At 43.5% G+C, this 9607-nt stretch overlaps 1 non-coding gene across 1 annotated transcript; it reads right to left on the reverse strand.

The window, feature by feature from the left end:
* Nucleotides 1-8717: 8717 nt before the first annotated feature.
* trnas-gcu (transfer RNA serine (anticodon GCU)) lies at nucleotides 8718-8799 on the reverse strand. Its single transcript has one exon. It is a non-coding gene; the product is annotated as a tRNA-Ser (tRNA).
* Between the last annotated feature and the right edge of the window lie 808 nt (nucleotides 8800-9607).

The following is a 9607-nucleotide window of genomic DNA, read 5'->3' on the forward strand; positions in this document are numbered from 1 at the left end:
TTTGACAAATGGAGTCACAACGGGCTGAGGGGTCTCCTTTGAAACTGTTGTCCTCGGTAGTATAGTGGTTCGTGTCGCCGCATGTTATGTGGGAGATACGAGCTCAATTCCTCTCTGGGGCAGTGCAAATGTTTTAAAACTGTCGCTAATATCTAAAGCGCGGGTTATTAATACCTGTCCTTCCATTCTCCATGGGGCATGTCACAGGAAGGACAGTGCTGTCTGAATCAGCGTGGGGAAGGCCTGCAGCTCCCGGCGAGACAGTGTCAGTGGAAGTACAAACACGTGACTTCTGCAACCTGCACCGTGTGTCTGTATTTGGAATCTAAACCATTTAATAGAAAGAAGAAGAGAGCTGAAGAAGAAATAGTGTAAACCACTTCCAATGTGAGTACAGAAAGATTTTCCACAGCATCTTGAGGAAAACTGACAAACGGATCTGAGAAAGAGTTACACTCTCAGAACTGTTAGTTCACAGAGGTGTTTTTGTTCCACTTATGCACTTAAGAAATTGAATAACAATTTAATTGAAGACTTGAAATGTTAGAACACACCAGGCGATCAGTCACGTGCGGGAAACTGTGTTTACAAGCCAGATGTTTGATGACTGATAATGATGCAATAGGCTGAAGGGCCTCTCGCCATGCTTTTAAAAACTCAATGACTGTCAATTTTCAACTGAACCAATAAGGCAAAAACAAAGTCACCAAGAAAATTTGTAAACTTTGTATATCTCTTCCTTGGTGCGAATGTGTTCAAATTCAGCTGTCTCACTGCTATTTCCCAACGTTGATTTCCAGTCAGGGGAAAATATTTGTTGTTCCGCTTGAAAGTCGTAAATTGAACATGAATTCTTGACATTACAAAATAGCAAAGATATCAGTGCTGTCAGAGCCAGGGAGAATTTCATATCGGAGATGAGTTCAAATGGAAATAAACGTTGAAATCAGTTGCCTTTGCCTGCTCAGACTCAGTACGACAAAAAATAATGCTTACTGAGACATTCAGTTTTTTTCAAGGATTTGATAAGTTGAATGACCAAAGGTTGGTTCTGTGACCAGAATGCCTTGGATCGAATGACTTGGAGATGCAGGTTTTGGACTAGGGTATGCAAATTTGAAAATCACAGAACATGAGGTTATAGTCCAGCATGTTAAATTGGAAATACTAGCTTTCGGACTGCTGCTCATTCATCAGGTGGTTGTGGAATACACAGTTGAAAGACACAGAATTTAAAGCGCAAGTTTACAGTGTGATGGAACTGAAAGTGTACGTTGAACAATACCTTCATTTATGCTAAGTTTCACATCTGTTAGAATAACCATGTTAGCTTCACTTCTTTCATTTGTAAAGCGCCAAACTCTTTATTTTAAAGTTACATTCTCAGGTGTGCTTGAAGAATTGGTGTCAGTCCCAGTGTGCTGTTGTCTGTTCCGTAATGTTTAGACTGATTCTAATTTTATAAAATGAGTTACCAGAGACTGACATGGATTCATGCAGTTTTTGACCAAAGTGCAATGTAACTCTGCAAGTACAAATTCACCCCACATTCGTATATATGCGACCGTGTGTGTATGTGTAGGAGGGTCGCTGTGTGGAGATAGGGCAATGGGATCACCTGGACTGTGACATGAACCCAAGGTCGCAGTTGAGGTCATCAACATTGTTTCCGAAATTTGCTCACAGCCTCTGCTAAGGCACATTTAGCTGCTGCCTGTGTCGAAGTCCGCCTTGGAGGATTGTCACCTGAAGGTCTGAGGTCGAATGTCCTGGACCACGGAAGTGCTCTCCAGCTGGGAAGGGGCACAACTGTCTGTGATTGATGTGCAGTTCCATTCATCTGTTGCTGTACCCTTTGCTCGGTTTCACCAATGTACCATGCCTCAAAACATCCTTGCCTGCAGCGTGTTTTTTTTTAGATTAGATTACTTACAGTTTGGAAACAGGCCCTTCGGTTCAACAGGCCACACCAACCCGCCAAAGCACAACCCACGCAGATCCATTCCCCTGCACCTAACACTACGGGCAATTTAATATGGCCACTTCACCTAACCTGCACATTTTTGGACTGTGGGGGCAAACCGGAGCACACCCACACAGACACTGGGAGAATGCGCAAACTCCACACAGTCAGTCGCCTTAGGCGGGAATTAAACCTGGGTCTCTGGCGCTGTGAAGCAGCAGTGCTAACCATTGTGCGGAGATTAGCGTCAGCCTAAACATTATGGCACGGACACAGCACACAGGTACTAACACCTTCAAAATATTATCGGGGCTGACACTATTTGTTAAAGTTCACCTGAGAATGTGACTTTCAAATAAAGTTTTGCAAATTACATAAGAAAGAAGTGAAGCTAACATGGTCATTCTAAAAGATAGAAGATTTAACAATCAATCAAGATATTTTTCAATGCATAATTTCAATTACATCACACTGTAAACTTTTGCTATAAGTTCTGTGTCTTATAACTGTGTACTCCACGAACACCTGATAGAGGAGCATCTCTTCACAAGCTAATGCTTCCAATTAAACCTATTAGACTATGACCTGGTGTTGTTTGATTTATAACTTCCTATTAGAATGCGGATCTCACAATTAAAACAGAGGTGAGGAAGCTTTTCATATCTCAGGCAGTTCTGGATCTGTGGAATTTCTTGTAGCAGAAGGCTGTTGAGGAAGTGTCATTAGGTGAAATGAGGCTGAGATCGCCAGATCTTCAAACCGCACAGACATCAAGCGTTATGGGTACAGGAAAGAAAGTGCAGTTCAAGGTTATCCGATCAAATATGAAACCAATCAATAGCGGAGCAGACTTGATGGCCTGAATGTTGTCTTTCTGTTCCTAAAATTGTTGGCCTTAATATGAAGCTGCAAAACCGACCTGGGTAAAACGTGCCAAATTTTAAAAAAGCGTGGTCCCCCGGGAGCACTGAACCGAGGTGAAATGAACAAAGAACATCACAAATGGCAGATAATATGGAAATTGATCCGGAGTGATCAGTATACCAAGGTAAACAGGAAAACCGATATTCAGTATCGACATTGAACCTGGCTCCACGAGGCATGTAGTTAACTCTCACAAACCACCATTCCCCTTCCATTTTAGTGACGCCCCCTCCGTTCTTCATTCAAACTGATTGAACGTGAGGCACTTGCAGCTGACGTTGCTGATGCGGAACTGTAACATACAGGGAAGCGGTTCTGACTGCTGCACAACATCATCCTGCTTCGAAGGATCAGGCAGTATTTCACATCGATTACTGTAAATGTTAACATTTAACATGCCATGACAGTGAAAGCATTGAATCCTCATCACTATACTACCAGGGAAGATTTCTGTTAACACCACCCTGGACACCATGAGATTCATCATTCTATTCTCTCATCCTTCTGTGCATGATGCCCTCGGATCTATTCCAGTCTTGTTGTTTGGCTTATAACACTGAGGCTAAGCAATCATCTGTTGCATTGAAGTTTCTAATGTATGAGACCTTACCTCTGAGCTGGCAATGTGCTGGCTCAGTGGTGATAACACTGGCCTTGTAAACGAGAAGAATGTTTGAAATAACCCATTCCTGTTTGTCAGTCCAAGAACTTGAGGAAAACCGTTCGACAGGACAGGAAATAGCGGGCGTGAGCACCGATCTAGTTTTACTGCAAGAACGTGGTGAGACAGTATAAACTACAGAGTAATGGGGAAACAATGGGCAAGGAACACTGGGACGTGAGAGGCTGGATGGTTCCTTTCTTGGCTGTAACCAGACACTGGTGTTGAAGTCTGAAATTGGACAACATCAGCCAAGCAGGCGAAATCTTACTTTTTGTTCGTTTTCTCCCGAGGCCTGTTTCACTCTTGGGGAAATGTGCCTGCGTGCCTCATTCTGTGCGTAAAAATGGGCTTCAGTTCCCCGACTGGGTGTGAACATATTTTTCCCATCTCAAACCTCAATCCCATTTATTGCATCTTACAAGATTAAAACGTTCCAGGGTAATTAGCATTGAGATGAACACGTGAAACATCAGAGTTTACAAGGTTACAGACCAGGTGCTGGGAAGGGAAATGATGGGACCCATTTCTGTGCTGTAAACACTTGATTACTCATTCATTTTTGAGGGGAAACATATCTGCAGTGACATAATTTTAAAAAACTGTGTTATGAGGAAACGGTGCAACAGTTTCTGCCCTCATCCCTGGTGGCCTAGTTGTTAGTATTCGGCGCCTTAACTGAGTGGCCTGGGTTTCATTACCGTTCAGAAAATCAGGAATTCTTGTTCCTGAAGCAGAGAGATCAGCTGTATCAGGAATCTGTTTAATGCCTTACATCAGTCAATACCCTAGCCCTTGAAAGAAGGGAAAAGTGCCTTCCTCCTCTCTGCGCAGTCGGACAGTTCATACTTCATTCTCCTCTGAGTCCACTTCCCAAAGAGTTTCAAATACTGTTTAAAACTGAGTCTCAGCTATTTTCTTTCTGTGCTTTTCATACACAGAAGCTGCAGCGATTGAATGGGTTGGTATCTGAAAATGAAACGTACCTATGAACAATGTGCGTTGCTATTTCAGGATTGTTTTCTCTGACAGCGCTGGGACATGCCTGATGTTCTCTATGATATGGAAGTGGCAGTGTTTGAGTTGGGTAGACAAAGTAAAAAATTACACAACATCGAAGCTTAGTCCAGCAGGTTTATTTGGAAGCACGAGCTTTCAGAGAGCCGCTCCTTCATCAGGTGGGTGTCTTTCTGCCGAAACTTGATGTATGTGTCAACGTGCGTGATCTTTTGGAAGATCATCTGGACTTTAACCGATCGTTCGTGGTGTCGAGGGTACCCCTGACGTGGATGTGTTGATGTTGGACTGGGGTGGACAAATTTGAAAATCACGCAAAGCCAGATTAGAGTCCAACAATTGTCAACCATCTGTCGAAGAAGCTGTTGCTTTCAAATACGCCTGTTCAATGAAACTTGGTGCTGTGGGATTTTTGACTCTGATTGTCCTTGGTAATGTTTATCTTATCGAAGACAGTGAAATAATTTTCGTTCGTAGAGATGAAAATTCCAAATATTATCCACCTCAGTGTAACAAAAAAAAAGCTTGGATGTACTGTGAATCTCCACAACGCTCTTGCGCCAAGTACATTTCGAACCTATAACCATCTCATCCGTAGCCAGGTATACGAATGGTTGTAACACTGGCCAGATGCACAGCTGAGATTTTACACTCTGCAGACCTTTGGTGTTAACAAGGACATGAGCAATAACTGTAACAGTCCCAATACGAACAAAAATCAAACATAATCACCATCAATTATTCACTTCAAGTTGTCCTCAAATAAAACTACCATTCACAATCTGATCGGCCATTCAACGAGATCACTGCTGATCGAGGAAATTTCAACTTATTTTGCTGCGTTTCCACTATAATTCCACTATAATTCGAGGTAAACTCCAGCCTAATGACAATACCGCATTTCTGACAATTTTCATATTTAGATTGCGTCAATGACCTGTTCATATTTGCTGGAAATAAGTCACATTAAATGAGTGAAGAAGTCCTTTTGGTGATGTAATCCAGTGTAGAGTCGGTCAGAAAAGAAAAGTCAAAGACCTGAAACATCACTCGCATTTCTCTCTGTATTAATGCATGTTCCTGAGCTGAATATTTCCAGGACTTGACTTCAATATCTAAAGAATTTTTTTTTTCCCACGACAGCTTCTTCATAAATCAACTAACATCTGAGGTGTTGAGACTTATTTTACTTCAGATTAAATTGGTTGAATATCCTTTCCCCCAGCCTAATATCCCAATCCTCCCTCCTCTTCCATGTATATACAAGCTGCTCCAGGTGAGGTTGCAGCTCCCAACCTGACGTTCCATTGCTCCTTGCTGCTCCATGTCAATAGAAGCTGCTACAAGTAAGATTGGAGCTCCCACTCTGATGTCCCAATGCTCCCTGCTGCTCCATGTCATTAAAAGCTGCTCTAGGTGAGAGTGGAGCTCCCAGACTGATCTCGCAAAGCTCCCTGCTCCATTTCAAATGAAGCTGCTCCAAATGAGATTGGATCTTGCGGTCTGATGTCCCAATGCTCTCTGCTGCTCCATGTCATGAAAAGCTGCTCCAGATGAGGTTGGAGTTCTGAGAATGATCTTGCAAAGCTTCCTGGTCCATGTCAAAAGATGCTGCTCCAAATGAGGTTGGATCTCGAAGTCTGATGTCCCAATGCTCCCTGCCGGTCCATGTTAATAAAAGCAGCTCCAGGTGTGATTGGACCTCCCAGTCTGCTGTCACAATGCTCCCTGGTCCATGTCTACAGACGCTGCTCCAGATGAGGTGGGAGCTCCCATCCCTGTCAGCTCCCTCACCTCTATACCATCATAGTAATATTGCTCACTGACCATTTCCACCACTGGAGCCATTGGTGGAATATCCGCACCAAGAAAACCTAATATTATTTTTCATCACCCCCGAATCATACTAAAATACTTCCTTTCTTCAACCTTATTTAGCATGTGCATATTGCAGTCAATCCGAAGTAAGATAATGGTGTTAATTGACGGATGTTCAATAAAAATTACATCTTATTTTTCATGTTGAGTAACTGCTACTTAAAAAGGACAATGCTTGTAATGAAATCACAGTTTTATTCCCTGTGAGCGAACGTGATTTGTATTATTTAAATTGAACTTGTTCGCTGTGTAAAATTTCAAAACAACATTGGTATTGTTGCCATCCACCTTGAAATGTGGTCATAGAGATGTCATTGAAATACACCCTTCAGTCCAACCTGTCCATGGCCGAACAGATATCCAAACCCAATCTAGTCCCACCCGCCAACACCCAGCCCATATCCCTCCATACCCTTCCTCTTCATATTCCCATCCAAAAGCCAGTTAAATGTTGAAATTGTACCAGCCACCACATCCTCTGGTAGCTCATTCCATACACCGACCACCGTCTGTGTGAAAACGTTGTCCCTTAGGTCTCTTTTATATCTTTCCCCTCTCACACTAAACCTATGCCCTCTAAGTCTGGACTCCCCGATTCCAGGGAAATACTTTGTCCATTTATCGTATTCATGCCCCTCATAACTTCGTAAACATCTATAAGGTCAGCCCTCAGCCTCCAATGCTCCAGTGGAAACAGCGCCATCCTGTTAAGACTCCCCCGAACGCTCAAATCCTCCAACCCTGGCAACATCCTTGGAAATCCTTTCTGAACCCTTTCAAGTTTCACAATATCTTTCCAATAGACAGGAGACCAGAATTGCACGCAATATTCCAACAGTGGCCTAACCAATGCCCTGTACAGCCGCAGCATGTCCTCCCAACTACTGTACTCAATACTTTGACTAATAAAGGAAAGCATGCCAAACGCCTTCTTCCCTATCCTATCTACCTGCGTCTCCACTTTCAAGGAGCTATGAACCTGCACTCCAAGGTCTCTTTCTTCAGCAACATTCCCAAACCCTTATCCTTATTTTTATAAATCCTGCTAAGATTTGCTTTCCCAAAATGCAGCACCTTACATTTATGCGAATTAAACTCCATCTGCCATTTCTTAGCCCATTGGCCCATCTGGCCAGATCCTGTTGTAATCTGAGCTTACCCATTTCGTTGTGCACTACACCTACAATTTTGGTGTCATCTCTAACTTACTAACTGTACCTCTTATGCTGATATCCAAATCATTTATGTAAATTATAAGAAGTCGAGGACCCAGCACCGATCACTGTGGCACTCCACTCGTCACAGGCCTCCAGTCTGAAAAACAACGCTCCACTGGCACCCTCAGTCGTCTACCTTTGAACTAGTTCTGTATCTAAGTGGTTGGTTCTCCCTTTATTCCATGAGATCTAACCTTCCTAATCAGTCCTCCATGAAGTCCATATAGATCACATCTTCTACTCTGCCCTCATCAATCTTCTTTGTTACATCTTCAAAAAACACAATCAAGTTTGTGAGACTTGGTTTCCCATGAAAGCCATGTTAGGTATTAGAACGAAACGTCTGTTAATGACATTCGTTTAAAGACACTTTAGCTGTTTATGCTGCATCATTCTGTGGTTATTGATCCACAGTTTACGTTCACTTCCTGCAGTTAACATGCTGATTTCTCCAGTTGTTCATAGTTCAGTGTGATGCATCCAGTGTGTGCATAACGAGAGGGAGCTTGCTTCCCACATCTTGTGTTTATCTGTGTCTTATATCCAGCCTTCATCAATGGCAAGAGCAAGGGGGAAAGGGCGAGATCAATGTGTAAGTCTGTCCATGCCAATCACGGCACCCACATCGGCAATTCTCTACTGTGCATTCACACCAGTTTTCTGTGCCGCTACACCCACCCCCTGCACCTTTTGAAATATCTCTATTATTTTGTGGTGTCTCTCTGTGCTCTTACCACCAAGATGAATCACTTCTACCCAACCTGCTCCAGATTTCATGTGACAAAACACTCATTAAGAATCCCATAGCATTAAAGATGCACATCGCATCTCTCGTTATTTGATTTCCCTGGATCTCTTTCATAAGATTAACGTTCACAGCAACTTGACTTGGAAAAGAAAATCGCGTTCCTTTTCATTATCCCCTTTCAATCTACATTTCGTTAAGTTCAGGCATCAGTCTCAAATTAATCTTTGAGGTTTTTTCATGTGATCGATGCAGACAAACTAACCATTGGAGTTCCAATTTCAATACGACAGTATGGTAATCCGAATATAGCGACGAGAGTGGGATTCGAACCTACGCGTGCAGAGCACAATGGATTAGCAGTCCATCGCCTTAACCTCTCGGCCACCTCGTCGTGTATGCATGAAAGGATATGACATAATCTCCCAGACCATCACAATCTCATCACCTTTGGCCAATCTCCCATTCACAGCCTCCAACCTCATTGTCCATGAACCCCACACTGCCCGATTCTACCTCCTTCCTAAGACCTGCTGTCTCTGCCTGCGCCTGTTTGACCCGACTCATCTCTTCCTACGTCAACACCTTCCTGTCTCCCCAGTCCAGGAAATTCGCACCTACGTTTGTGACACCACTTATGTACTTAATCTCACTAAAGACTTCTGTTTCCCTGGTCGACAACGCGTCATCTTCGCCTTGGAGATCCAGTCCATCTGCACATCCATCTGCCATGACGAAAGTCTCCAAACCCTCTGGTTCTTCATCTCGCCCCATCCCAACTTGTACCCTTCCACCGACACCCTCATCCAGCTGGCTGAACTGGTCCTCACCCTCAACAACTTTTACTTCCAATCCTCCCACTTCCTCCAAACCAAAGGGGTAGCCATGGGCACCCACATGTGACCGAGCTATACCTGCCTGCCTGTTTGTCAGATATGTGGAATTATCCGTGTTTCGCAGTTACTCTGGCACCTCTCTCCACTTGATCCTCTGCTACATTGATGAATGTGTTGGGCGTCACTTTTGTGCTCCCACGAGGAGGTTGACCAGTTCACCAACCAACACCTTTCACCCCGACCTCAAATTCACCTGGATCTTCTTGGCAACTCCCTTCCATTTCTTGGAATGACCAATGACAGACATATATTAAACCCCACTGACTCCCACAGCTAACAATACGACACCTCCTCCCACCCCACCTC

Source organism: Chiloscyllium punctatum, chromosome 6 (genome assembly GCF_047496795.1).
Source record: "Chiloscyllium punctatum isolate Juve2018m chromosome 6, sChiPun1.3, whole genome shotgun sequence".
NCBI classification, from domain to species: domain Eukaryota; kingdom Metazoa; phylum Chordata; class Chondrichthyes; order Orectolobiformes; family Hemiscylliidae; genus Chiloscyllium; species Chiloscyllium punctatum.